The 27,686-nt window shown below is 46.7% G+C and overlaps 1 protein-coding gene across 2 annotated transcripts in view; it reads left to right on the forward strand.

Annotated features, from left to right (window-relative positions):
• The first annotated feature begins 310 nt into the window (after window positions 1–310).
• Window positions 311–27,686, forward strand: part of CASZ1 (castor zinc finger 1) — a 192,510-nt gene continuing 165,134 nt past the window's right edge. Inside the window, exon 1 of one of the 2 annotated variants that reach the window (XM_030963980.1) lies at window positions 311–520. The gene's annotated coding sequence lies outside the window, so the exon portion shown is untranslated. Of the gene's footprint in view, window positions 521–782; window positions 896–27,686 lie in introns of those variants that run through there. The other variant, XM_030963981.1, reaches the window with a different exon arrangement.

Raw genomic sequence — 27,686 nt, forward strand, 5'->3', positions numbered from 1 at the left:
GGTGAACAGGGTCAGCAGACTGCAAAATAGAAAATTTTATAAAATCTACAGTGGTTCTCCTGGAAGGAGGACGGATGGGTAAGAGGAACCGCTGGTGCAGGAGCAGGGTAGGGGACAGGCAGCTGCGCGCGCGGGCAGGGAAATGGGGACACTTTGTCGCCTTTTCCCTTGCCAGGGGAGGGTGATCCAGTCCGTGTTTTGCAGGTGCCTCTCCCTTGACTGCCTGCCCTGCCTGCCTGGAGACCGAGTCCGCTCCGTGCCCGCTCCCTCCCGCCGCTCCCTCCTTCCCCACCCCGGGCGGGCCGGGGCGGGCGGCGGCGGGTTCCAGGCCGGGTTTTGCGCGACGCCCGCCCTCCTGTTAGAAATAGGAAAATTCAATAATCAAAGCAAAGGGGAGCGCGAGGAGGAAAAATCCGGGATCAGGGCAAGTTTGATGGCGCATGCGCGCTGCTGCCTCCATCCCAAACACACACACATTTCCCTTGACTTGGAAAGTCAACCAAAGCAGCCCCAAGTGCAGGTAAGCCCGTCCGCTCCCGCCCGGCCCCGGCCCCGCCGCCGGCAGCCCCGGGGCCGGGGCACTGCGCGGGCGGGCGGCGCTGCCCGGCAGGTGGGCAGCGCTCCGCGCTCCGAGCAGGTTCCCGTGGGGCAGCGCCCACCTCCGCGGGCAGCGGGCAGCCTCCGCGGGCACCGGCCGACAGCGGGGGGCAGCGGCGGCCGCCCGGCCCCGCCGGAGGAGGGAGGTGCCGTGGGGGCCGGCGGCGGCGGCGGGGTAGCGCCGTGCCCGCTCGGCGGCGGAGCCGCGGCCGCGGCGGCGCCCGTCAATTTCAAGACTTTGGCAGGAGCCCGGGCAGGGGACGGGGGAACACGTGCTCCCGCTCCGCGCCGAGGGCAGGTAACCGCAGCCCCGCCGCGCCGCACCACCCGAGGGTCCCGGCGAGGCACTGAGAGGTGGGAGGGGAGAGGCGGCAGCAAAGTTGGGCGAGCGGCAGCTGGAGCGCTCCGCGGACAGGGCCGGGTGCGGCGGGGCGAGCAGTGCCGGGGAACTTTCTGCAAAGTGGCCGGGCCGGGGTCGGCAGCGCTTCTCCCGGTGCCCGCAGCGGCACGGCCGCAGCCCCCCAGCGGGGTCGCGGTGGGCAGGGGCCGCGGCGGCCGGGAGCGCGGGTCGGGGCAGCCGGTGCCCGGCCCCCCGGGCGAAGCAGCAGGTTATTTTTACCCGGTGGTATTTGCAGAATGTGCAGCTGATTTGCCATCCGGAGCCAGGAAGTTTCCCCCTTCCGCCTCCTTCCCCTTTCCCCCTTTCTTTCCCCCGTGCGCGGCGGGGTAGTGGCGGGCGGGGGGACGGCCGACCGGGGTGGCGGCGGGTGGGGGGCACGGGCCGGGGCTCCCGGGGGAGCGGCTGCCCGCGCTGGAGGCTCTGGGGACGGGGAACAGGTGTCCGAGCCGTCACTCACAAGCCGGGCCGGTGGGGGGGCGCGGGGCGCGGACGGGGAAGGCGAGGAGCGGTGGCGTGCTGGGGCCCCGAGCGCCGCCGGCCGCGGAGCGCCAGTCCCGGGGAGCAGAGGAGGAGCGAGGGGCAGCCGGGGCGCAGAGCAGAGAGGCGGGCTCGGCGGCGGCCCGGAGCGGCGAGCGAGCTGTCAAGAAGCTCGGGCGGGCGCGGGACTGGCGCTGCCGCTCGCCTCGGGGCCGGCGCCGTGAGCGCCTGGCTGTGCGGCCGGCAACTTGTGCGGCAAACTTTGAGGGGTGGTCTGCGGCCGGAGGCCGCTCCGAATCACGGCAGGTTGGATCGATCGACTCGAGCCCTCCTGCTCTTTCGGGTCGGAAAGGTGAAACTTCTCAGGAGCTGCACGTCCACCTTCTGTGTGCCCCCTCCTGTCCGCGCTGCACTGCACAGCGGGTCCTGGCAGCTCGCTCCCTGGAAGAGTAGCTGTCTCTCCCAAAACTTCATTGATGAATTTATTTCCTCTATTGATTTGCTGACTGTCAGGGTGGTATAATTTCTTGCGAAGGTTTCGGACTTCTCATTTCAGAAGTCCTGCCTGCTTCCCATCTACCTTTTATCTGTGTGTCGCTGCCACCTTGTTAGCTACCCTAAAGGTGGCTTGGAAGAGTTTATGGGAGAATATTGTTGAACTTCAGTAATCAAGTTTCCAGATCTTATGCCTCCTGTTTAATTTATTAGACTAGTTATTTATTCTGTTGATGATAATCTGTTGCTGGTTTCTATGGAGATGTTAAACTGATCTCTTTCAGAAATCAAACTCCATATGCACTAAAACGTTTAAAGGAGCAGCGTCCCCTTTTGTTTTCAGACTTTGTACCTTTTCAGCGCTTTTACTGGGCTCCTGTATATTTTATATATTAAAGCCTGAAGTTGAAGCTTTGAGTAAGACAGAACTTATTATGGCTAACAGAAAGTCAGGGCTTTGATCCTTTTTTTGCATCATCATTTAAAACAGATCATTTTTCCCCCCTCATCACACAAGATAGCAGAACCCTTTCAAGATCAAAGCGTCCAGCTAAAAACTATTGTTAAAATAAAAAAAAAAAAAAACAGTAAAAGAGACAGTTAAATTAGGGGGATGTTTCCTTAATCTGCTTATTTTGTTCTAAAGATTTTTTTTTTAGCTTTGTCAACACAACAACAACAGAAACTTGTGGCAACTATATTGTTATTTTTATACCTTCCAAGTCTTTTTAAAGTTAAAATAAGTTCAAAGTCAAATATCTCCAAAGATAAAGTGCTTGTTAGGGTGTTTTTATTACTTGGTTTCTAAATGTGGAAGGTCAGAATCCAGAAAGCTACTGCATTAGAGAAGGTTTTAATAGTCTTTGTCTCATCTTAATGAGAGAGCAATCTAAAAAACATTTTCCCTGCAACGTTTATAAATTATTTCAAAGAAGTCTCTCTGCATATAACTCAGTTTTCATTATTTCTTAACTTGTCCATTGCATTATTACATGTGATTCAGTGTGATATCACTTTAGAACTGAAGTAATTGAGGTGAGAAATTTTTTTTTATGCTTAAAATTTGAGAAGTCCTGGTAAGCCGGTGTGTTGATTAGGTTGATGCACAGTGCACACCAGTTGTGGGGTTTTGCTCATCTTTTAGAGAAAAGTTAAAAGATTTGCAAAAAATATACTACCAACACAATGCATGTTTAACACAGTACAAGAACCCCTTGTTGTACTTTCTTTTAGTGTATCTTCAAAATGTTTCCACTCCCTAAATGAGAGATATTTTTCTTCTTGGTGTCCTTCTATACTGATCCTAAAAATAAAAGAATAATCCTAGAGGAAATAGTGTATGTACCCTTATAACTCATATATATTTGTGTGTGTATATACTTTCTATTTCTCATATATATATACACATACATGCATACACATATACGGAAAACATCAAGTGGTTTATGATCTGTCCATACTAGACTTAAATATTTTTCCTTATAAATTGTTTCCTTTTTTTTTTCTCTGTGTGTGTGTGTGTTTGTGTGTGTGATTTGATGTGTGGGAGATCATTTAAAATTTTTTGTAAGTATTCTGTTTATTTGTTTGATTTGAATTGCAAACAGAATTGACTCTGACAAGTAAAAAGAGGAGGGGGAAAAAAGGAAACACTATGGCTTTAAACTCAGGAGTTTGCATATTCTCCTTGTATCTTTCCCCTTTGCTAATTATTGTGTTGTTTTCAGAGCAAATATGTCATATCCATGGCGACCAGGCAGGTTTATTGTCTTTCAGAAGCAATAGCTCACATAAGTAATTAATGACTTCTTTTTTTTTCCTCTGGCTTAGGTTAAACAGATCATTCAAGGAAAGTCATATCTCTCTCTCTCCTTCTCTCTCTTTTTTTTTTAGCCCAGTGACATAAGAACATGAGTTAGAACAAGAAAATACTTTAACCAAGAAGTCAACAGCTTATTTTTCCTCATTTCTTTTTAAAAGATCTAAGTGTCAGCTTTCCACACACATGACATTGTCATTCTTGCAGTTTCAGAGCGAAGCCTTTGTACAGGGAAAAGCCACTGAAATCTGGAGTTAAGTTGGTGTTGTACAGCTGAGCACAGTGTCTCTGGGTACATGTGGTGGGATGTTATTCTTGCTTAAGGGTTTTGCTGTGTACTGGGATTAAAAACGTTCCCCTCACTTTCCCTCCCCCCTCCCTCCAATTCTATCTGTATTAAAATCAGTGTTAAAATAAAGGTGTGTTTTTGTATCTTGCAGATTGTAATTCAAACAGTTTCCAGGAAAGAATTAGTAATTCATTTTTATATACAGCATATATACACACATGCTTGAGCTCCACCCAAAACAATCAAGCGAACTGGAAAAAAAACCTTATTTCCTTTTTCTTTTCAAGCCCAAGCAAACTTGCACAGTAACTTTCAAAAGCTTATTAAAAATAGCCCCCCATTTTTGCAAGGAGTTTGCTGCAGGTATGAATCTTGTTCTTTCCCTTTCCAACTATGTTTCTTCCTATTAAAGCTGAATTTGCTATCGGTCCAAGCCAGAGGCTGGTTATCCACTATGATTTACTGAGGTGATGGTTGCCCCCTCCCACACTCCCCCCAGCACCTTCACCCCCGTTTTGGTTTTGCTAATTTCATTTTCAGAAGGATTTATACACAGTCCAGCTATATAAATTCTTTGGGAGATAAAAGCGACACACACTTCCATAAACAAAGGCTTTTACTTGCATCCTGTCTTCCTTTTTTTCTTAAAGTAAAAAGGAAAAAACCCTAAAAACAAAACCCCAAGCCATCTGATTGAAGCAGGTATCATAAATGCATGCTGATAATGCTTCTGTATTCCACAATGCTGCTACTTTAACTTTTAAAATATGTTTCCTTTCTGGTTTGTAACATTAATCAAAGAGCCGCTTCCTTCCAAATTTCCACAGACTGGGGCTAATTAGAACCACTCGAATCATATTTTGTAAATTCCATGTGGATGTTACTTTAGTTTTCAAGATTGCGAGTGCTTCAGGTTTAGTCTGGCTAGGTACTCTTAAGGTTATTTTTATTAATGTTTCTGTCTCCCAAACCAGTTCAGGGTTTCTCTCCATTTATCCCAAATAGATTTGTGGGTTCACACACAGGGGTATGTCGGAAATAGACGTTACAAGTAGGAAAAAGAAAAGCCAAGAAGGAAGGGGATTTTGCAGTGTAGTTCCAAAGAGCAACAGAGAACCTCCTAAGTAACGTGAAGCTGAGGATTCAACAGACTTGATAATTGAGCCCTTAACCTTCTGATGTCTGTATCAGAAAACCAGAGTCTAGAAGGGGGAGACAAAGAATAAAAGCAAATACTGGGTAGGAGGAAGCTGAGGAGATGACTGAAATACTGAGGTATAGTTCAGGATATGTATAGATCAGGATTATGATGTTTCCTTAGGCTCAGTTTTTCCCTCTGGTGAAATGTAGCTGGTTTAAAGGTGGCTTCGGGAGAACCTGATGTTTCCAGTGCAGCCGAGAGTCTGGCGTTTCTGTGGTGTGTGCAGATGTAACTTGAAGAGACTTCTCTTGGAATTTGTGTTTATGTTTCCCTCTTTCCTTTTGTTTTTGAAAGACTCACTAGTGGTTTTTTTTTTTTTTTAGTCTTTATGGGAAGTTAAATAGCTAGAAGTTGGAAGTTTTCAGGTTGTGATTACCAGGCTGTGCTATAGGGATTTGAATCGAACCGCTTCGAACATCCGACAGGGTGACTGTTTCCATGCTCTGGTGTAGCATTTCTCTCCTGTACATTTGTTGTACCTAAATAGGGTATCTAAGAATTAGGGGGCAGTTGGCTTGCACAGACATCTCAAAGTTAACTTGCTTTTGGTATACAAGACTGCAGCTTCAAAGAAAAGCAAGGGTGCATCATAAATTTTGCTAAAATTAATCAACCGTTTAAGAGCTCCACATTAACGAGGTCTTCCAGGCAAGCAGCTTTCTTTTCTTCTTCTTCTTTTTCATTCAAAGTCTGAGAGGTTTGAGGTAGAGGAGGGGGGAACATGAGTAGGAAGAGGAAAGGAATGGAATTTGAGGAGAAATAATAAAAAACCAAAAAGGCTGGATTTGTAGAATATAAATCCTCATGTGTCCTTGATCCATATTGTCAGGGGGTTTTTTTTGGTTTTTCTTTTTTTTTTTTTTTTTTTTTTTTTTTTTTTTTTTTGGTCGGATTTGTCCTGTGTGCCTTTGACGGAAAAGGCACGTAGAGAGAGAGAGAGAGAGAGAGCGCGACAGAGGGGGAGAGAGAGACGTGTCACTGCTTTGGAGCTCATTATCATTCTTAATAAGTCTTAAGGAATAAAGAGGAGCATTGAGTGTAAATGCTGGGTAATCCTAACACTCCTCAAGGTGAGAGGAGTCTCGAGGACACAGAGAAAGAGAGTGAGGAGGAGGGGGCTACTGTGGCAGCAGGAGAGGAGATGTGCATGAAGGTGGTTTTTAGGGGAGCGGGCACAGGTTAGTAGGGCTTGCGCCTCTGGGACACTTTGGATTCGTTCCACAGGCCTATGCTGGGGCAAGTTGTCTCCAAGTTTGCGTCCCAGAGATCTCTCAGGTTTGCACGCGAGCAGCCCAGCTGGACTTGGGGCTGGCTTGTTGGCCTGTGACGGTGCCGTTCTCTGTCGGAGATGAGTTGGAGAGGAGCCGGCTGCCCACGCCGCTCGGCCCCGGGCCGGAGCCGTGCCGCGGCCCAGGCCGGGCGCTGCCTCTGCCGTGCTGCCTCTGCCGTGCCCCGCTTTGCCGCCTGCTTCCTCGGCTCGGGCTCGCTTCTCAGTCCATTCACCTTACCCTTTGCTCCTTTCCGCGTCGGTCTGGTTGGATGTTTCAAACTCCTTCCCTTCGCCTGAGTTTCCTGAAGCATCTCCCTGCGCGGCTCGGACACTAGGTGGCTTAAAGCACAGGCTCGGCTCCGCGCTGCTGGCAGCTGCCAGCGTTCATTCACTCTTTCTGGTGGGCTCCCTTATTCAGACTTCAGGCTGACAGCAAAACATGGAGATGTCTTTGAGTCCGTTGTGGATTCAGATATCGCACGACCTCCTTGGCAGTGTGTTTGCAGCCGCGTTCGGGGATCTGAGCCCTTGGAGAAGGAAGAAAGAGGACATTGATGAAATTAAGTCAGAGGCTGGGCTTCTTGCTTTGATGATAAGGAGTCAGGAACCTGCTGGTATTGCTGAGTCCTTCCCTCTCCAGGCATATTTCACCATACCCATTCTAAAGGGTGTGTGCGTGTTCCTTTTGGAAAAAAACATTTCAGGGTTGGCATCGCCCTTTTTACGGTGCTGATGTGTAATGGAAGATGCTGAGCTTTCAGTGATGCCCACTGGCCCTTCTTTCTGGTCTCTTTTCTCAACTCCAGTTGCAGGCAGAAGGGATTGCTGTAATTGGGAATTTGCCTAATGCATCCAAAGCCTAAAGAAGGGGAGTGGAATAGCACTTGAATATTTTTTATCCCTCCTGCAATCTGTGTTGTCTCTCTGGTTCAGCCCTTAGCTTCTGGCTGAAGTAGGAGCTTTACCTTCTAAAAAATTATTCAAAATACCTTGGAGCAGGTGGGAAGGAGTTTTGATCAGGTGGATGCTGAGTTTTGATCAGTTGGCAGAAGCCAAATGCAGCAAGGCGGAAGTCTTGCTAAGTGCTGATTTTTCTGGGTCCAGGTGCTTGGCATCAAGTTAAAGTATTACATTGCTAATATTATTAGGTATTCAGTTATTGTAATATTATTAGGTATTAAGTTATTAGTAATGGAACTGTGGAGCTTGCCTGTACTTGACAGAGAACTGCTAAGGAACTGTATTAGAACTGAATTCATCCTGGTTTCTCCAGTAATGTCCTTCCAGCATGCCTCAGCCCTGATCTGGAAGGAGCAGGAGGAAACTTGAATGCAGTTTTTGTGCATCATCTGTCTTTTGAACTCTTTCCTGAGACAGCTAATGAATTGTAGCTAGGAGGCTCCATTTCTTGCACAGAGGTATCTGCCTGCAACCCCTCTCACTCGCTCTGCTGATGAGGTGTCAGCCAATGCCTTTCACGCGTGATTGAGCTGGTCTAGAATGGGACCTGGAGATACAAGAGTCTGTGCTCACAGGGTTAGCTCTAGAGCCATCCAGCTGCCAAGGCCTCGTGCGTAATAACTGCTGTAGGAAAAGGCACAGCAGAACTGTCAGTTCTTAGGGGCCTTTGGCTCCTTGCCCACCATGGCATTTTGGGGTAGTTTTCTCTCCAGAAGGTATCCTATTTTTGTTCTGCCACCAGTGATGCTGTTTTGAAACAACATTGGAAACAACTCCCAGAGTCTAAGCCATAGGGCTTGTCATTTCAATGACAATACAACAAGTCACCTCAGAGTTGGTCTCTGAGGCTGCTCCTGATCCTTTTGTGTGTGAACTCAGCTGGCAAGGTTGGTCTCAGTGCTGGGAGGGCAGCACATTGTCACACATACCATCATCCATCAGAGTCAGGAAGGAGCGAAGTAGATGAACTCTACAGGTTTTTCACGGAGTTTTTTGTTTTGAATGCTGTCCTTTGAAAGAACGGTGGGAACTGGAAGACTTAGGAGAGAGAGTCCCTTGATGGTCTGTTTGGAACTGTGAAGAGGGGTCTTGTTTCAGCTGTCTATTAAAATGTGTTATGTAGGGACACTTGGGAGGGGCCTGAGGAACAAGTGCTAAGAGTGTGACCCAAGCGTAAGTTTGACTGCTGGGCTTGGAGAATAGTTGACTGGAAAATGCATCCTAAAAGTACAAGATAGCTTGGTTCTGATCCCTGCTTGTATGTGAAGGTGGCAGTGGCAGCTGACTTTCACTTATGAGCCAGTTCTTTTCTTTCCTGGTTTTGCTTCTGCCTCCAATAGCAAAGGTACTGGGACATTTTATTCCTGAGCAGTATAAACTGCCAGCCCTACACCTTTCACAGTGTGGATAGGCAGAGCTTTCTAAATAAGAAGACGTGAATGTAGCAGGCATAAATGCAAACTGAGCTATGCGATCACAGCCCGTGGCCTCGAGGTATCTCCCTCCTGCCCCACTCAGCCCATCCCCATGCCAGGAACAGAGAGGGCTGCACAGAACCACGCTCGCCTGCGTGGTGCATGATGAGGCTGGCAAACAGCTCCCAGCCTGGCTGCCTCCCCACGGGAGCTGTGTCTGCAGAACATCCTCTCCAGAGGGCTGCTGGTGATGAGCCCCTCCCTCCAACAGTGCCTCAGGCTGGTCCAACTTTATACCAGGGGAGCAGTGTCCTTTCACACTAGTGAGCCAGCAGAATCTCTCCCAGGGGTTATTGTAACCTCTCAGCAGCGATTTGCAAACAGGCATTCGGAGATAAAGTCTTGCTGCCGAGCTCAGGGCCAGTAGGGCAGATAAGAAATGCGGCAGGTTTATGAAAGGGAAGGTGTATGAAATGCAGCCTGCATCTCCCATTTCACTGCACTATGCCAAAACACACAGTTTCTTATTTCAGTCACTGTGATCTTTCAAGGAGGTTAATTTCCATGACGAACTCTGGGCCACGTGCTTGGAGGATTTATCTAATTAGACTGACACTTTTCTTTTTTAAAAAAGAAAATTAAGCTGCACCTTGGAGGACTTAAGTATTTTAAACTGTGGGAGCAGCAGTAGGTAGTGTGATCTCTGCTCACAGAGCAGGGAGAGAGGAAATTTCCCCTTTTCCAGTCTTCTGTTTAAGACTTCACCAAAGGTCCCCATTTACCTAATTTTCTTACTTGGTGGCTGGGTCCTAAAGAGTATTTTATCCTGCCTGAGTCTCTAAAGCCTTAGCTGGCTGTTTAACTCATGTTCTGGGCTGTTACGTATTCAGGATGGAGCAGAGGGTGAAGGAGAGACCTACTTATGCTCCTTAGCCATGTCCTAGAAAAACTGCATCCTCCCAGGACAGTGAATGGTGTGCCTGCAGCCATGTAACAACTGAGATAGGTATACGTCCCTCTCACCGTGCTTGGGCACCTCATGCTCCTGAATGTATGTGCTGTGGAAGGTAGCGTGACTGTCCTTGTCTTATCTGTGGTCCCAAAGAATAGTGGGTCCCAGGAGAACCCCCTGTCCCTTCATCCAGCCTTGCTGCAGTCAGGTCATGTTTGGACTTCCTGCTAAAAATGCCTTTCAGACAAGAACTGGGACCGGGACGGTGCTGTAATGAAAACAGAGGATCTTAGGTTAAGGCAGTTACATACAGGCAAGTCCTGTGCTTCCCTGGGACTGGATATCTTTCACACTTGCAGGCACAGTGGATGATGCTGGTTTTGTTCCCATCAGAGGGCTCCTCACACTCTCTGCCTGCTGCTTTCCCATTATTTGGCGGCTCCTTGTGTTCCTGTGTGTGAATCCAGGTTCAGATCACTCCAGGTCTGGTACTGCTCCAGCTGTTTATCCTAGTAAAGGAGATGGAAGGAACATTTTCTCAGGGCACCATATTTGCTGCACTAAACTCCGACAACTCAGACCACGTTGTCTTGCAGCCCAGGTAGCATCTGTGGAGAGGGAAGTGTCCATGCAAAAGGGGCAGCATAAGAGTGGCCGTGTGACCTCTGGTGATGACACATTGAGTCCTGTGGAGCTGTTCGTGGTGCAAGACTCTGCACAGAGTGAGAAAAATACAGCAGCCTCATCCAAGGAGATGGTCACTGGGCATTCCGCAGTCCCCAGCTGATACACTGAGGAATCTGTAGTGGATTGAACCTGAGATTTAATTTTAATTTGTGTTTGGTGAGTAAAGGAACAAAAATAGATATTTCCTTTCCTACCCACCCCCCGCCGCCACCGAAGCAAAAGAAAAAGAGAAAGAAAAATAATAGAACCTACCAGGCACTTAGAGGGCTAACCAATAGGAGCTCTGTTGGCTGGGGAGCAATCGTTCTGGCTTGGTCAGCCATCCCTAACAAGTTACGGGTTGTATAAACTCCCAGCTTACAGCTGTAAATTTACTCAATTTTGAATACAGCCACAAGCTGGCTCAGCAGGATCTGAAACTCTCTGCTCCAGTAGTCCTGCTATGCTCGAAATTCACATTTGGGGGGCCCCTGCTTTAGACACATGGAACTGTGGAGGGCCAGATCATGGGTTGCATCCCACAGTGCAGCTCCAGATTGAAAGGAACCTCCCCAGTATAAACCATGGTGTTAATTTATCCTTCCCTGGCATTTTGCTTCCTCACCTTGGGTGAATGCTTCTTGATCTCCATAGCTGCAGGTCCACTGCCCCTGTGCCTTTTCTGTTCCTCACCTTGAGATGGGGAGCTTGGTGCAAGATCGATTCCCTTGCAGAGTGTTTGCAAAACACTGCCCGGAACAGCAGTGCCATCTCTGTTGGATGCTGTAGCAGATGGGCAGGATTTGGTCCATACACAGTCCTGGGCCCTTCCTGCAGTGTCTGCTCAGTGCTTGCTGAGGTGGAGTCAGTGGGTGTTTGCTTGAGGGACTGAGAGTGAAAGGAGAGCTCTGGCTTGAGGGTTTTCTGCTGCAGAAGTGGCTGATCTCTCTGAACACCTGTAGCATTGCAACATTGGATGCTACTAGATAGCCGAACTTTTGGCTTATATTTGAGGCACTGAATCCTGCCACAAACAGCAGCATGTTTTTTATATTGAAACAGAATTTAGCCCAGTCACACAGTTAACTTTGGCTGCCTCTTACATGTTCAGAAATTGGACAGTTTATAGCAGTGTAGAGACAGAGGGACATATGCACCTGAGCCCACGTGTCCTCTTACTGCTGACTACATTTCCTCATGTTTCTAACGGGGAAGCATTTTGTCTTGGAATGAGACATCAAGTATTGCCATGTTACTCTCACTGACACCTTGGTCTTCAGCAAAGGTGAAGTGATATTTTCTGTTACCTGGAATGATCTTGGAATGTAGAGATGGCTTGAGGGATGACCAACCCCAGACCTCCTCAACATGCATCTGGCAGCCTGTGCCCTGGGATGCTGCCTGGCTCTGAACCAGCTCATGTCCATCTTCAATGCAGCAGGATGGTGATGGCAGAGTTTATGGGGATAGCGTGGTTCCAAACACAGCAAGTGCTCCCTCCTGAATTTAGCTCCCTACAAATAAATGGAGTGGTTGCAAATAAAAGATCCAGGAGAGGTTTCCTCTCCTGTCTTCCTTGTCTCCCCTGTGGAGTTGTGCTGGCTCTGCCTCTGGCTCCCGAAGGGTTAAGGTGACTCATGCCCCTCTCACCAGATATGCTGGCAGGAACATTCATCCCAGCCACTAATTGGTGGTGTTTGCTCTGCACTTTCTCGCTCTGGTTTTGATGAAAACATTTAACCAGGAGCTTAGTGTGCAGAGGCTCCCAGCTGACAGCACTGGGCTGGCTTTACCAAGTTGTCCTTGCTGTGTGTAAATTCAGCAGCCGGGTTTAGAGGACAAAGATGCCTAGCATCACAGTTCCTGGCCCCTTGGTTCCACTCCTCAGAATGCTCTTGCCTGTGGGAATCGTTGGGTTCCAGACCCATATCTACTCTAGTCTGCAGGTGCCTTTCTGTACCTAGACAGCTGCTGGCATTGGAAGCCAGTTCAGAGCCTTGGGACAAGGCTGCAGAGGTGGGAAGAGAGGTCCTGATAGGTTCCATAGGGCCTGGTCTCACCTGAGAGCAGGGGTATGACTCGGTAGAGCTTGGCAGATCTGTTCCCAAGACCATCTGGCTGCAATCCTGGGGCATTCTTCCCCAGAAAACAGGCTCTGACAGGCCCTGTGCCACAGAGTGGTGAAGCTACTGGTTCTGTTACGTGAAGATGACCTAACCATTCTTTCCTATGTCACTTGGAAGCTTGTGCAGGACTTCCCCAACACAGTCTTGCATTGGAGTTGTTTCAGGTAATAATAACAACCTGCTCATCTATGGGTTCTTCTAAGGGGTTTCATGTGAAGAAGTCTGAGATGGTTTTAATTTTTACCATGCAAGTGATAAAGAAGTTGCCATGTCCTTATGGAGTTAGTCTTGAGAGTGGACATGTCCAAGCTCCTCAGTTTCTGCATCACAGAACCTGTAGGCAGCTGCAGAAACTGAAACATTCCCCAGGGGAGATGCCAGTTTTTCTGTGCTGCTGGTGGAAAATATATTCAAATTTCTGCCCAAACAGGAGATTGTGACATGCAAGAAATTCATCTGACCCATCAGGGCAGCCATTGCTCTGATATTTCTTTACTTTTCTCTCCTTATCTCTGGTGATCTACCCTACGAACAACAAAACAAATCCAGATGGGAAAATTTATAAACCAGAAAATCTGGATTCCCTGTTCCTGGAAAAGCATGATCCCTTGTTGTCAGCCGCCTCCGTGTGTCATGGGGTCTGCCACGAAGAGATGCCAGAACTGTTGCAAGAGGCCAGGCCTGTGTCTGCCTTAAGGAAACTGAGCAGCAGTGTAATACCCTGCATGAGTGTGGGTTTCCAAAGGAGACGTGCTGCTCTGGGGAAGCAGGATTTGCCCTCGTGAGAGTTGTTCAACAAAGGCATTTGTTCTCTTTCTGTCCATTTCAAGACCTTGCTCACATCACGCTGAACTGATTATGTCTATTGAGGGAAATTTTCTGCCTCTTCCCTGTCCCTGACTATTGATAGTCTGGAACTAAATACATATGTCTCATTAAACACAAAAAGAGCCATGCCAGGCCACCACTGCACAACGTGCTGCCTGTTATCAGCCTGGAGAAAGGCAGCAAACAGGTGTAGGATAACAGTGCAACTGAGAGAGACCAAAGTGCATCATAAAATAAACAAACAGCCAGTGCTCCAGATCCCCCAAATGCACCAAGGGTCTGCAGTGTGCTTTGGAACATGCTCTGAGCAAGTACCCGCTTGGGGCATCGTTTAATTTGCAGCCAGAAAGGGGTTGGTAACTTTCTGCATCGTAGGGGTGTCTGGAAGCCCTGTGCCCCTTCTGTTGTGCTTGGGGCCACAGGAGCACTGGGAGCTCCCTGCCTCCAGAGCTTACAGTGCTGGGGAAAGAGGCCACTTACAAGATTGACCAGCTGTGGGTCTGACTTGGATCATGAAATCAAAAAAAGTAGGCCTGGATGAAGTACTGAAGAAGGCATCTGAGCCTTCCCTTACCATAAGTAAAGGCTGTAACTTTTTACTGTGACCTTCACAACCTTTACTGTTCTCAGGGAAGAGCCCAATCTCTGTGGTGTGATAGTCTTTCCTCCTAAGATTTCTTAGGTGAGGGTATTTGTACCAGGATTTTATTTAATTTCTTTGCACCTCTTCGTGCTCTGTGAATCTTCTGTTGTCCCTTGTGCTTTGGGGCTGGCAGAGCTTGCAGTGGTGCTGCTGGTATTTTTCGTTGCATTTAGGGAAGCAGTGGCTTGGCTCACTGTACCCCAGCAGCAGCCAGCGCTTTTGTGACTCAGCCCTTGGAATTATGCTTACCCAACAATACCTTTTGTCCTTTGCCCAAAACTTCTGGCCAAGAAAAAGGGAAAAAGGAGGAGGGAGAAAAGAAAGAAAAGATAAAATTCTGCATGTAGTTGTCCTTTCATCACAGGTGGTGCCAGTTGGTTTTTGCTTTATTTGTACAGGGTGGGGAAAAGAGAAAAAGAAAACAAGGTGGAACTCAGACAAGGCCCAGGAAATGTTTGAACCTGACAACAAACTTCCTTTGTTCATGGGAGCAGGGGAAAGAGAACAGAAAAAAGGGACAGAAGACCAGTTGAAACCAACCTTAGCCCCGTGCTCTTGGGCAGGTTTCTTTTTCCTACTCTTTATTGTTTGGGGTCTTTTGTATTGCTTGGTGTCTTGTGATAATTTTGTTTGCACAAGGGCTTTTGTGTACTGCCTTCTAGAAGGTGGACAGATGAAAGGTTTCCTGGGGACACATTTGTTATTTGGATGGGGAGGATTTGTCAGTTGTTCTATCATTTATCTATCATTATCTATCATTTATTCATGCTTTGCATGATCCTTCTCCTCCAGCCATGAAGATCAAGATGGCTAGAGGGAAAGCATGAAGGACCATACTTCTCAGGAGGAGAGACAGATGAGCAATTTAGGGGCTAGGCAGACAAATCCTGATTAAAATGCAGAAACCAGAAGGTTTTGTTGAGGAGAAAACGAAGAGAACATGAGGGCAGCTGTTAGGGATACTGCCTAGGAGACCCCCGAGTACCACCAAGTGCTGTGTCACAGACCACCCTTTTTTTTCAGGTTGGCGCAAAAGCTCCTAATGAATCATCTTGCAATGTTATTCTTCAGAAAGGAGAATTGGGAGATGGCTGCCCAAAGGGCACTGGAAATTAGAGTAATCTGCTGCTGTGTGGCACAAAATGGATTCTGGTGGGGTTGGGTTCAGCGGGGCCATTACAGCCAGTTTGTTGGGGTACAGTATGGTATGAGCAGGGCCATGCAGCACTCTTGGAACTTGGTTGGAGCACATAGAAGTGTTTTTCCATCCAAACAGGTGATGACAGCTCTCTCTGTCAGGCACCTGGCAGTCCACATGTGTTACAGCTGGCCTGGGCTGGGGTGACACTCAAGGGATCTGTTTCTCTCAGGAGATGCTCCTCCCTAGGAGGCTGCCTGGTACCTTCCCAAATTACCCTGTACTTCTTAGCTGTCGACTGCGTGGTGTTGTTGTGCTCTGGCAATGCTGGAATGACTGGGCAGCGAGGAGACTGGGATGAAAGGCTGTTCAGTCCTTTCTTGCCGAGCTTAGAAATATGTTACACAATGCTCAGTTAATCTCTGTTATCTCATTTGGGTATCACAAAACATTCTGTCAAAATGAGTGAGCAAAGTCGTGGATATCACCTGTATTGCAGATGCTGGCCATGCTCTTCAAAGAAAGATTAAATATCTTGACGTGTCCTAAAGTGCAGAGGTGTCCAACTTCCAGTATACAAAAAAGGAAGAAAGAGGAGCCAAGAATGAAGGTCTCTCTCTGGAGCTGGACTGATGTGGGACTTTACTGTGGTGTCCCGTGGAAGTCTTCCTATTCTTTTGATAATGGCCAAATCACTGCCATGCCTACTATGTTAAAGCATCAAGAGATGCTGTCAATTAAAAACTTGCCCTGATGCTGGGGAAATGGATTCCCTGAATTGTATTAGTAGGAATATGGGCCTTTCTTTCCAGTGCAGGTTCCCTCTGACTTTGATCAGACAGCCCTGGAGCTGCTCTTTTCCTGACTTTACCTCTAAGCCTGGGCTGCAGGACACAATCCCACTCAACTCGAGAGCTGAATCTGAATTCAGTGAGCCCTAGGTGAAAGCTGGAATACTTCCACTACAAAATAGGCTATTTCAGTTTTACACCAAGAGCAGCTGCATTCCGACTTTGGTCCTCAGTCTTTGCCTTAGTTATCTGTACAGTGGAGATAATAAAAACTGCCTGCAACACAGCTTGTAGCTGAGAAATAGGGAACAGTTTCCAGAGCCAGATTGAAGGTAGCTATAGAGCACAGGCTGTATTTTTGATGCTAGTGTGTTTGTCTGGAGTTTAGAAATGAGGGCCCGAGTGAGGGCAGGTGAAGACACTTGCTGTAGTCTCTCTTCAGAGATGTTCCACAGAAACTTGCTCAGGGGTCTCAAGGGAAGGGGCTGGTACTGGGGTGCTGGCAGCAGGAGTGGCAGTGGCCAGTGAGCAGCTTTCCTGCCGTCCATTCCAAGCGCAGGAGGGACTGTGGGGAATGATTTCAAAGCCACCACTATGGAGATTAAGGGGATGAGAATGTAAATCTCAAGTAAAAAGGTAATTGAATGTAATAGCAAACACTGCTCGGTCTATGTTAATTTTAGCTCTTCCCCTGGATACAAGGCGCTGTATTAGTGTTTTATTACCATTTTGTTTGCACTAATAAAATAGTAAAATTTATTTCAAGGAAGTTGAAGGATGGTTTTACAATGCAAATTTGAAGAAATTGGACTTTTCATTTACACCACTGCTATTTTAAACCCTGAAGGGTGTAAATTAGCCTTCTGTGCCTGGGTGAAATCCACTGCTTCCACAAGCAGGGGGAGGATTTGGTGTGGGGGAGAAGAGAACAAAACCAAATCATCTGAATATTTCAGAGAGACAGAGATATCTGATCAGGAGAGAGAGAAAAAAATCTGACTGCCTATGCCCATGGAGTGGAAGGGCTGGAGCAGAGTGGGAAGAGCTGATAAGAAGCTGGTTTATGCTGGTGAGCAGCTTCAGCTGCCATAAGCATCAGGAAGGCAGAAGAGGGCATGGAGGTTCCAGTGGACATGGTGTACCCTGCCCCGTGCTGGCCGTGTGGTTCCTCTGGTGAAGGAGGTGCAGCAGCTGGGGCTCCTCTGATTACCAGGTACTGCCAGTGACAGATGGTTCCTAGAAGTGTGAAAGCCTAGGGCAGGTTTTGCACTCTGGCCCAGGGGACCCACACTCCCCACGCTGCCTGTACCTCTCTCTTGCTTGGCTGTTCACCTCCCTGCCTGGCTCTGCTTCCCCACTGAGTCACGGTGCTGCAGGAGAAGGTGCCTACAACCCAAGAGGCTGGTTCAGTGACCTCCTCCTTCACCCAGAACTCCTCTGTGGCATGAAATAGAAAGGGATGGGCTGATTATCTGGTCCCTTTCACCTTTGTAAAGTTGTTTACCACGGTGCTGTTCTCGTCGCACTTTTGCCAGCTCTTGGCCTTGACATAAATGGATGCTATAAAGGCTGAGCCACACAAAATCAGGTCCAAAGAGCCTTGTTTGGTTCCAAAGGTCCTGCACTGAGCTGACCATATATCTCCTGGAGGGGGTGTCTCAGGGTGTTAAAGCATCCAAACACGGCAGCTATCTTAGACTTATACTGAGTTTCTACAACAGGTCTGAAAATCTCATGGGGTAGCTTTGAGGCCTTCATTCTTCTTGTGCAAAGGGAGATGTGGAACAGGAGTTGTAACATCCCTATTTTCAAATCCCAGAGGTTCCATTTCCTTGCTGGGGAAGGCTTTGAGTTACTGTTTTATAGTCATGTGCACCTTGCCTATACCTCAGTCTTCACACAATACTAGCTTTGAAGGGAGCCATGCTGAGTTTCTCCTGTATGGGAGAACTGAGATATTTTTTCTTAATCTTGAGCAGAATTGTACATTTGTTCATTGTCCTGAGATGGTTGTTTGAAGCAAGTCTATGTATTGTATTATGTACTTCTCCAAGCCACATCAGGCTTTTTACAGTGACAGAGGTACAGATTTGAAGCCCTCTGAGAACCCTTTTCCCTCTGCTGTCCAGCAGACTGATGGGCACTCAAACACTGCTTGTTCCAAGGCAGTTTCTCTCCAGCCCTGATAGGGATTTTGCATCTAGCCCAGTCACACTGCTGTGGGCTGCTGCTTCTGCGGGATGGAATTGCTCAGGCACCCGTTTGGTGTCTGGCTGCCTGGCCTAGCTGCTGCCCCGCATTCTTGGCCAAGTGGTACTGAGTGAACCGGAGAAGAAAAACCTGCTCCGGTGATCTGATTTTGCAGAGAGGTAGATCTCCCAGCCCTCCTCTGGACTATGAATATCGTGTGTTAATTTTATCCTCAGGAGGCCTTTCAGGAGAGAAGCCACTGTTTACCCCATGCGATGGCTGGATAGGGCTTTGACTTGTTACTATTTATGGTCTGGATAGCAGCAAATCTACCGGGAAAGTTGAGGCCAGGCACCAGATCCTTTGTCTGTTCGGCTGTGCCACTTCTTCTAGTGTCTGGGCATTAAAGAAAGCTTTCAAAAGTTTAACCCTCTTGCAAGTTCAGCTTACAGCACAGTCACCAGCCATGGGTGGTATCAGGCAGCCCTCTGAAACTCCGTGCCCTGCTTCTTTGGTGGGTGTAGCAGAGGCTGAGCCAAGACTGAGGGCGTTACCAAAGAAAGCAAAGACTTATTTTTGGCATTGAAATGGTTTCCTATTCCAGGCGAGTCTGGGGAGCAGCTTGGTTGTGTACCCAAGGATTTAAACAGTGCATTAAGCAGAGGGGTTACACTCCGGGTGGATTTCAATCAAAAACTATAATTACATCAAATAGCAAACGGAAATGGAAAAAGGGGATTACTGACTCGACCCTGAGTGCTGTCGGCTGCTGAACCTGCTCCATTATTTACACCCCCTCTATTGCCTGAGGTGGGGTGTGTATGTGTGTAGGCAGTAAGGCCCCTCCTCCTTTTTACATTTCCTTCATGCATCTGATGAAGTCAGAGTCCCTGTGCCGGTATCAGTGCTTGGAGGAAGATTGGAATTTGCATGATTTAGATTTGGGACTTTGCAGGGCAGGTTTGATCTCCCTGGGCAACTCTTCCTGGCTCCAGGCAGGAAGAACTGCTCTGCTCAGGCAGTCGTGGGAACCCCCAGGCCTACAAGCTTTCTCTCTTTTTCTGTTTTGCTATCAGACCAGTGTTTTGGACTCATAACTGCTCATCCTTAAGAAAACTGGAAAGCTCCAGACTGCAAACAGGAAGTTCTTTCCAACCTAGAGAGCTGTGTTTAAAGCTGCCTGTGAGGTAGCAGAATCATTCTGTGCCTGCGTTCAGACTCCCAGAGAGTCTGGCTTGTTTGGTATGACCAAGCCAGTACTACCTAGCTGGGGAATTTACCACACACCTGCACTCACAGTTCAGGCTCCCAGGTTTGCTCTCTGGTTCGAGCTGCTTCCTGCACTACTTCAAAATACTTTGTGAAGTCCAGCTTGTCACCTCTGCTTCTGGCACCACTGCACCTGTCACCTGCCTTCTGGTCTTTGTCTGCCTTGCTTAATTTGTCCTGTTCTCCTGGTTCCTCCTGGTGTCTCCCTTCCTTCTTGTCATCAACAATAAGGTTGTGTCTCTACACGTCTGTTGGACACCTGAGTTTGGAAGGATGTGTAGTGAGTGTGCTAAGATGGCTGGAACTGTGTACCAGACAGGAAGGATAAGGAATGCAATCCCCCACTGCCTTCCCAAGTCTTTGTCTCAGGTGGTTTTCCAGATGCCTAACCCCAGGTTTCATAGCCCAGCCCAGCTCCTGTTTGATGGGATCTCTTCTTCTCTTCTCATTTTAAATGAGTGAGATTTTGTGCTAAAATGAAGTCTTCATTTACACTACAGAAGAGCCTTGCTTGGTGCTGTGCTGCTGCAGCATCTGCTACACCTTTGCCAGATGTGTTGCCCCTTTTTCATCTGTGGCACGTTCAGAGCTGGAGGATGTAATGTGGTATGTAGAAGAGAAACCCCAGAACATTGATTTACACATGGTTTGGGGAATACTGGAAAAGGACAGTACTCATTCCCTGCTCTGGATAGTGGCAAATCCACACAAAGTGAGACTTTGCCAGTGCTGGCTGCACTTGTGTGGCACTGACCTCACCTTATGGTGAACACTTGGGGAGGAAAGGTGCTTTGTAAGTATAAGAAAATAGTCTCTTCTTATAGACAGATGCTTGATTTTGTAATGCAATACAGTGACCTGAAAAAAACCCCAACCCCTATCCAAATGTAGATTTCACTGAAAATAATGTAAAGACAGTAAGGAAACTCTGTTCAAAACTGAAATCCCTTGTGGCAGGTAAGGGAAAGAGTATTGTTACTGATTAGACCAAACTCTTCTTTGTTATACAAACAGGGAAAAAAATTCTTCAAGAAAAAAGTATAATCTAAGACACTTTTACAATTCATTTTTTTCTTCAGCATTTTGCTGGCTTTTAATTTATTTTGCGCTTTCTCTGCAGTATTTATAGTCCTGATATGGTGGTCTAGGGGGATAGTTCAAGAAAACCAAACCCTTAAACAAACTGATTATCTCACTGTTCAAAAGAGTTACAGTGGGAAAAATACATGATGACAGGTAAATTCTTATGTGAAATATTCTAAAATTCATCCTGATTTTAGATTTGTTTTGTTATACACTCTAGAAGATAGAAAAACCCTATCAGGAAAAATGCTGTAAGAGACACAGGAAAGCTGGACTTGTCCTACTTTGTGCAAGCTTGAATTTACTCCTCACTGTGCAAAGTCCTGTTTCGGCAGCTGTGAATGAGCTGGAGCCAGTGGAACTCCCCAGTTCAGGGCCTTAATGGCTTTTATGATCCAACTGTGACACTGCTGCTGCTTCCTTTTTGCCTTTCCTAACTATATTTTGGAAATGACAGCCCATTTCTGTACCCTTGTCCTTGTGTAAACCCCGGTTACCTTTCATCAGATTATATGATCTGAGCAGATGCTAAAGAAAAGGTTTTATTTTAAAGGGATATCATTTGCAGGTGTGGAAATATATTAGAGAGGGTGAGGTTGAAAGAGAGGAGAGAAATTCCATCTGGCTCTGCCGATTCGGTGGAGTAAAGAGGTGGAATTCATTAGGAAAAAATTGTTTACGGCACAGCTTTAGCCAGAGGATCTTCCATTTTAATGTCCTGCCTTTTTATGATAGATTGTGTGAAAGGCAAAGCAAGCACTAGGGGCTGTTGGTGTTTTTGTTTTTATGTTTTCATTAAAGTTTAATTGTGTGACTCGTGTGATGTAACTTCTGGAAATGCCTGTTGCAGTTGGTGGCAAAATGATTTTTGATTTGTTGTGTTTGAATCAGGTGCAGGAGTGTTAAAGCTCTAAGAGGTATTCAGACATGCATGTGGAGAGAAAATATATTTATCTGTAGGATAGCTTTTGATTAATGAAAGAAAGGAACTGAAACTGCTGTGAGAGAAGAATCTCCTTTATTTGAAAGCTCTTCAGCTCCATCACTAGAACAGAGAGTAAGGGTCTTTAAAATTAGTATAACTATAATTTATATCCACCATAAGGATGCTCTTTGCCTCCTGATCAGTAATGGAGCCTTAAATATAAATGGATCCTTATCTTGCAAACACTCAAATATTTTCTTTACTCATATGAGGTGTCAAAGGAAAGATTTCTATGAGGAAAATGGGGCATTTGCATAAGTACCCACAGCATCAAACAACAGAGAATTTGTATTGCATAAACAACAACAACCACATTAAAATCATACTGCTTTAATAGTTTAGAAAAAATATAACAAAAACATTGAAACTGTAATAGATGTTGCTCTCTGTATCGGTATCGATTTCATAATTTGTGTTGCCTTAATCTTGGGTGGGTGAAGATTAAGAATCTCCACGTATAGTTATGTGTGTGCAATAAGTGAGAACATCATAAGCAGCTTTCCTTTGCCTGGAGATGATTTAGGGCAGAGTGTTTTCTCTATAAAATCTGGGGTTTAGAAAAACAAAAGAGGATCTTTATGAATAAAAATCTTGAAAGGGAAATGTTCAATAAACAATGAACGGGAGGAGAAAGCACTTACTTTAAACAAGTTTTCCTAACTTCATGTTGCAGACATAAGAGCAAAGTGACCTCCTCATGCACATGTGAAACATTTTTTCACACTGTCCAACACATCAGTTCCCAAAGGAAATTTGGAGCATAAGTGGTGAAAAGGAGGAGAAGGTAGAAGTTCTCTTTGTGTTCTATAATCTAGAGCCTTTTATCTATAAAACATTTATACCTGTTTAATTTGAGGTTTGGTAGTTAAACGGACAGTCTGCACTGAAACAGCTTTTTTGGCTCAGTTCAAATTAATTGCTGACAACCTTATTTTTATTTGGATCTTGTAGAAAATAGGTAACTCTGTATTAAACCATTGCAAGTTTGTATGAGGTGTCTTCCTATATGCCTTTTTAGAAATCTGTGGTTTTGAAATACTGTTAATCAAGGATGAAAAAAAGAATAGAAGGAAATTCACTCTGTAGAGCATTTGTGAATGAAGGTTAACATGCTCATAAAATGATGATAAAAAAATTAGCAATGGTCACCTTCAGCTTTGGTTTCTTTGAAACAGAGCTGAGCTTCATCAAAGTAAAAAGCAGTTCACTCAGATTTGGAGAAAGGAGTCTCACCTAAAACTTTCCCAGCAAATGGTAGGGCTAAACTACTTTTGCCTAGAAAGAAGTAGGGCTTTCTTGCTTCCCATTGGGTTTCTGCTCAATGGTGAGAACTCATTTTCCCAGAAACTGCACTCAGAACTTAGGGCTGCTTCCTGATCCAGGTAAGTACTGGTTACTAAAAAGACACGCACTTTTTTTCCTCCACTTATCATCCCTGAAAAATTTCCTCTATATTAATTTCTTCTTAGTTGCTCTATTTTTTTAACTGATTTTTTTTTTCAGATTTTGTGACTGTACATACTTTGTACATTTATTTTGTCTGTAAGTAGAACCAGTTTGTTCTGGTCTGTAAATGACTGTCCAGCCCGTAAAGCAGAGCAGGCAGGGCTAGAGCTGCACTCCACAGGGCATCTGAACTCACGGGTCTGTGTGCTGGGGTGGTGCGCTCAATCTGCCTTGCTGTTTCAGGAGGCAGAAAACAGTTTCTTTTCTTGCTGGTCATTCTTTCCGTGAGTCTTTCTCTGAACCAAATAGTAACCAAAGCTGGTCTTGGATTGATCCCCTGCTAAGCAGCTTCCCTGTGGTAGGGTGGCATCTTTGACAAAAAATTATAAATTAACCCCCCTCACAAAACACTAGTCATTAAGTGGAAATAGCACTTTCCCCTTCGACTGAGAAGTTTATTTAGCAAAGAAGGGGATAACGCAGTGGTTAGAGCACAGACAGAAATCGTGTAGCTTTGACTAAATTGCTGTTTGAGTTTGGTCTGGTTACTTTAACTCCTTGTTTTCCCACCATCACTGTGAAGCAGAGAATTCCTTGTGGCATGCCATGCAGTAAAGCTGGAATTTTGACTGGGCAACAAATACATGTGCATATATGGGGATTTTATGTCAGAAATCTGAGGATGTCTCCAAGTTCCCATGCACTTGCTCATTTTTTTTTTCAGTGAAACAGCTCTGGCTTTTAGAACTAGCAAAAGCAATTAGATCAGTCCAGGGACCAATAGGTAGAAATATGTAATTTTAAGAAATGGATTTGTTTGTGGAGATCTCCGGGGCTTTGTATTAGGCTGGAATATCACTGCTGCGAGCGATGTGTGTAGGGTTTGCTGTGTGCTCTGAGAGCACCAGGGCTGGCTCAGCCCTGGGCTCCTCGTGCCATCGGTGTGACAGCAGAAAGCTCTGCTGCACATCACTTGAGCACAGGCATATGGGTGAAATGGACCTATAATGCATAATTGTAACAAGTAACTAGAATACTGCCTATGCACTTCCAAAATTGGCTGGGTTAATAAAACGGGCTGATTGCTCCCTGAGGATATCAAGGGACTGGATGATATTAGTAAGGGTCACCAGTTCAAATCTGGGGCAAGTTAGCAGTGACTGCAAGAGCCATGTTACAGCCCTGCGTGCTTTTCCATGAGTTCTTGCAGGCAGGTATCTCTGTCACTGCTGTGCTGGCAGCTGGATTAAAAAAGGAGGATCGCTCTGTGTGGTGCTGACACAGGTCTTCAGAGATGGCAGGCAGTGCTTTCCCAGTTCTGCTTGGGGTTTCGGTCTCATTTCCAGTGTAAGTTTAAAGCATGAAGCTGCTTATCCATGTTCTCTGGATTCACAGTCCTTAAGTACCACATCTTGCAAGTATGTCACCTCATTTATGTAGTGCAAACAGCAATTAATTTGATTATTGTGTTCTGTTTTTCAAAAAAGGATGGTTGATGTCCAAGTTTCCATGAGAAATTAAAGGTGGGAATATTCAGCGATTGCTCTTGCTGCTGGTTGTGGAGATTCAGTCTGTCCATCCAGGACAGAGGGCATTTCTATCTTGGGAGGTAAATTACCATCACTGTACCTGCACAGTGGTGCTACATCATTTTTTAAGTAATGTCTTGAGCAATAACATTGTACAAGATTGCCACCTGCACGTCTGGGTGAGCAGAGGTTTCCTGGAATTGCAGCTTATGCCTCCAGGTTGATGTTGTGCAGGGGTCTAGTGAGGGTGTCAGTACGCTCGTGTGCGTAGGAAATTGGTGGTTTCTGGCTAGGCTCTCTGCAATATCCTGCTCCTTCAAGACACATGGGAGGCTGAACAACATGACATGCTGAGAAGGAGGGCAGCTTCTGGTCAGGCACTTGTATTTTTGCTGCCTTAGCTGCTGTTATAAATTCCTCACTCTGGCCTTTCACTTCTGATATTTTTCCCTTGGCCAAATCAAAGACGGTTTTGTTACCTCCGGCTCCCTGCAGATGCGGCAGCTTCAGGCAATGAAATATGCTCCAGCCTTTAAAGGGAGGACAGGGAACCTGCTGCTGGGAATCTGAGATGGAGAAGGGTTCCGGGAACACGACCAAGGCTTTTGCCTTCGTTCAGCCCTGGCTGCATCCATGTGCATGTGCAAAACCAACAAGCCTGCTAGTTGTGTGCCGGAAGGATAGATCAAGGTGCTCTGGAGGGCTGTAGGATTTATAGTGAGGATTGAAAAACACACAGCATCGTGTGTAGGTGGCACTGGGACATGATTGCCTCTCCTTGCCACTCCCCACTTGGGCAAACAAGGTCAGCGTGGCTCCTAAATTAATACATTCTATAATGAAATGGATAGATTTGGGATTATTTGCAGTATTTGTGCCCAAAAGGAAAAAAGAGAAGTAGCTGGGTTTGTTTGCACTTCCCCTGGAACTAGATATGGAGGAGTACAGTCCTAGTGACTGGACATGGATTTTTATGGTAGATATGAGAATGTGTTTTAGATTCCTGTAGTGTTTCTCTTCTTGTTTTTCCTATGGTGCTCAACAAAGCTGGGATTTCAGATTCTTGTTTTCAAACCATTCAAAAGCTTGAATGTACTTGTAGGACTGAGACCCAGATGATGGTGCACAGGAGGGAGAAGAGATGAGTGTTTTGCTGGAGTGATGCTATGGAGTATGCTCCTGTGCTTGCTAATGTTCAGTGTCTGGAGCTGGGCAGTACTGAGCTTGCCATGATCCCTCATTTGCAGCTTTGGTCTTTCCTGTCAGTGAAGGGCTGCAGTGCAGCACAGCAGGCTCTCGACTCAGGCAGTTCCTGGGGGAGTCCCTCCTCTTTCCCCATAAGTGACTGCCCTCGTGTCTGGGACAAGAGGAGCATAAAGTCCCCGTTTGACTGAGAGACAGTGCCAGGGATTATGGAATTACTGTGAAGGGTTTAAGTAATTCTTTATATCTGGCTTCATGATCATCACATCCCTTTGGACCTGGTAGAGGGTCATAGGACATAGGACATCTCATAGGATTTGAGAGCTGGGAATATGAGGGATGGTCTGGAGGCTCCCTAGGGCCACGGGGTCAGGGCCCTTTGCAATCTGTAGGAAATTCCCTTACCCCCACATGTACATCTTCAACTGCGGATCCAGCAGCAGCTGTTTGAAGTTGGAGGAAAGGGTGGAAGTTTATCCTGGAGGCCCTGCCCCTGTCAGCAGCCTTGGGTGCATGGAGGGGGGAATCTGGCCAGCGAGCAGGTGAATGAACACAGAAATGATGCTGGAAGCCAAGGCTAGTCCTGCTGATGTGGCCCTTTCTCCTGCAGCGGATCATAAAATATGGCTCAAATTTTCATTACGGCCTCTATTGATTATCTTTTGGGACAGATGAATTATAGGGAACATTAAATTAAAAAAAAAAAAAAAGGAAATATTTGAATGAGTTTGGGAGGTCGATGCCAGAAGGGCTGACGCACCAAGCCTTGCCGACATTTTCCTGCTTTGTGGATCTGCTGGGCCCTTCCCACGGTCCCCCTTGGGGGAACGTGCTCAGGGAGCTCCCCTTGTTCCTTTCAGGTGCCCTTGGAGAGCAGCAGGCTCTGCAGTGGCCGTGGGCTCGGCCAAGGGACAGCTCAGAGGTGCAGACAGTGGCTGGAAGACTTGGGTACTCTTCCAGAGTGCTGCCCCATGCCCCAAGTTCTGCCTTCTCTGGGGGGTCACCCCAAGGACCTTCCACTTAGACAGTAGTCACAAGTGTCTGTCTGGCACCTACTTTGGGATTCTGGAACAAAAGGGGAGAATGAGGGGCTGGAAAATGGCCAGGGAATGGATGGGGAAAAGCCAGGTCATTGCATTTGGTGACACATTTGGATCTGGTGTAAAATATATGTGTGGAGGCCAACAGTGAATCATAAAAGTAGTGATGGGCTTTGCAAGGTTTCCCTCCTTCCCTGCACCAAAGGAAAGGGCATTGCCCTCATCTCTGCTGTGCTAAGGGGTCAGTACTTCTCTCTGCAGGGCTCATGGAGCACGGGAACTAATTCTTGTCGGGGTTTGTGGTCAGGGACCTTTGGCTTCATGTAAGAGAAGTGTCAGGATGGAATCATCCCACTGTTAGTGTGGCACACTGAAGTCAAACCAGCCAAAGAAACTTCTGGCTTCTCACCTGGCTCTAGCCAGTTCTGATTTTGAGGATGATCCTTGAATTTTGTTCCAGTGGACTTTCTGTGCCCATTCAGTTTTTCTAGGTTGTACCGTATGTCACACAATGCTCTGTCCAGGACTTGGCTTGGTAAGGTTTTGTCCTCTGCTCACTTCCCTGCCTATTTGAAATCCTATAACCTGAAATGCCATCAGCACAATTTCAGCAGCTGGCAGTGGGGAATAGTGGATGTTATCCCTTTGAAAAGAACCACAGTTAAGAGCACTCTTCTGTTTCCCAGTGGTAGCAGGAGAGTTCTGGAGCAGAGACACAGGAGCTGGGTGTCTGTAAAATCCCTTCTCTGTGCTTTGTTCCTGGATTGTGTTCTGTCAGTCAGGCCAGCAGCCAGTGCTCCTGAGGAATTCTCTGTTTTCTTTTCTAAGACTGAGAAGAATGCAGCCAGGGTCCCTCTCCAGCCACCCACAAGAC

This window comes from Camarhynchus parvulus, chromosome 21 (assembly GCF_901933205.1).
Source record: "Camarhynchus parvulus chromosome 21, STF_HiC, whole genome shotgun sequence".
NCBI classification, from domain to species: domain Eukaryota; kingdom Metazoa; phylum Chordata; class Aves; order Passeriformes; family Thraupidae; genus Camarhynchus; species Camarhynchus parvulus.